This window comes from Cyprinus carpio, chromosome B13 (genome assembly GCF_018340385.1).
Source record: "Cyprinus carpio isolate SPL01 chromosome B13, ASM1834038v1, whole genome shotgun sequence".
Classification (NCBI taxonomy): Eukaryota; Metazoa; Chordata; class Actinopteri; order Cypriniformes; family Cyprinidae; genus Cyprinus; species Cyprinus carpio.
This window is the reverse complement of record NC_056609.1, coordinates 9,923,930-9,926,287: the sequence shown is the minus strand read 5'-3', so window position 1 is coordinate 9,926,287 and position 2,358 is coordinate 9,923,930.

Below are 2,358 nucleotides of genomic sequence, written 5' to 3'. Positions count from 1 at the left end.
GAAAAGGCTTTCTTCTCGATGCTCAGGTTTCGCCTTCTGAACTTTTCGGTATTTCCGTTGAGACGGTGATCGAGAAGTTCGGGGGAGACGAAGGCGCACTCCACTGCTTTCAGATCCTTCGTTCCACGAAGGTCCAGGTCTGAGCCCGAAAAACATAGGGGTCCTGGCCTGTCTCGATCTGAGGATCAAAGACGGGCACAGAAGGCTAGTGTCGCGGCTCACGCTCCTCCCCCACCTGCGGGCAGGGTTAAGAGGAATGGTGGGTCATAAGGGTGTAAGCAGAACCTAAGGGATGTGATCCAGACGAGGCAGCGTTCTCGTCTGAGTCAGAGTGATACTGAGGTATCTACTCGTTCCCTTTAGGGATTTTTAACTTCTGCTTTTTATCCTCCCCTTCCTAATTCCCCTATAACCACCAGCTCTCCCACCTGATCGAGGTTAGGTGGAAACCTCTAACGCATAACAGTCTCCTATGCTGGATCTATAATGTTTTTGGCTGGTTCTATGTTCATAGCAACCACCTTACTGATGGTCCGGACTAAAAGGAGGCGCCCCTTGAGCGGGGCTCCAGCGCAGGAGGTGGGGAAATAACCCTTTCTGTATATACTTATGTGTAAATTGCTGGTGGTTATGTGTCTACTAATAAACTCTGTGAGTTTCCTTTGCAGTGCTCAGTTACAGTGTTTACTAAACACTCATCAGCACCAGCCATCCGGCTTCATGTTCCGGTATTAGGTGGCTGAGATCACAGGTTTCTGCGGGAGCCTCCTTGATCATCAGGCCTGGCACAGCACTGCAGGGAATTTCATGGATGTCCGGCCAGGTCACCCTGAGGGGTCTCCTGGCCGCTTAGGTGCTGTCGCATCCAGCGGGAAGTGAAGGTGGCAGTTACAGAAGTCTTCTTGTATATGCTGCCTCAGGTGATGCTCCCCTCGCTAGAGGTTTATAAAATTCAAGCTTGCCTCTCCCGTGCGGTTCAGCGCCTCTGCGATGCTTAGGAACCTTTAGGTACACACGCTAAGCTCTGTGTACTTTCTGAAAACCAAATGGTGGTCAGTGTGCACGTGAACACTTTGCGCACTTTCTAAAAATCCACGTATTGGTATGTGTGCACGCAAGACTCTGCGCACTTTCTGAAATCCTGTATGGTAAGGGTTACGCGCTTTGCCTCGTTCCCTTTCTTGAGATGATTAGACCTTGGTTCCTTGGGCTCCATTCAGCCAGTGTATTTGTTTATACACTTCAAGCATTGCTTCCCTCAACATGAGGGGCTATTCGGGCGATTCTCGTGGTAGTTTAGCAGCGCTCCCCTTTTCCAAGAAGGGTCGCCTATGAGCGTGCTACTCTGGATTCAGGAGTTCTCCTCTCATATGAGACTGAGTTCACTGTTTTTCCCAGAGCGCGGTTGCTTCGTGCCCTTTCTTGAGCTGGTAAAAGCCCCGTTCATCTTGGGCGCCACTCCACCCATGTATCCTCGGATACCTATCTAAACAGGGTGTTGCTACTGGAGATCTGTTGAGACAGCTCCTTCAGCAAGCTTTTGCGGAAGCAAGCTGTAGCCCCTGTGTGACAGGCAAGACTTAGTATAAAATGCTAGGTTCCTAGCCGTATCCCTTTAAAGGAATCTTTCCTGATTCCAAGCCTTTAGCTCTACCACCCGGGCCGAGGCCCTAACAATTAAGTTGGGTATGTAGCTTAGGCCTTTGGCCGTAAGGGGTATTGTCACAGACAGCCGTCTAAACGTCCCGGGGGCAACTCCCATTGAAATGGTAGAGTTGGTATTAGTGTTCGCCATGATTCTGGCCTGCACTCCCCTCAGCATGGCGGAGTGGGTATACTGTTCCCCATAGCGACCCCTAGAGGACGCAGTTCGAAGTTCCCTTGAAAGGGAACGTCTCAGGTTACGAATGTAACCATGGTTCCCTGAGTAGGGAACGAGACACTGCGTCCTCTAGCTCCCTGCCATGCTTCGGACGCAAGCTTCAGACGAAGAAGTGAATGACGTGTTTTCCCGGTGCCTGTTTTATAGTCGCACCGGTAGTGACGTCAGAGGCTGTCGCCGGCCAACTCGTTGGTGTTTTTTTTCATCAGTATGCTTCAGACACGGGTCACGACGAGGTGTTCCCCATAGTGACCCCTAGAGGACGCAGTGTCTCGTTCCCTACTCAGGGAACCATGGTTACATTCGTAACCTGAGACGTTCTCTGGGTTTATCAGAGAAAGGAACTCAAAGGTTTTTGCAAGAGAAAACTTTGAAATATGATTCATCCTTCCTTAAGAGTCTCTGACAGAAGAATAAGTTCTCTTTTTTAGTGCTATTAAAACAAATCTTTCATGAAAGACATTTAAACTTTCTGA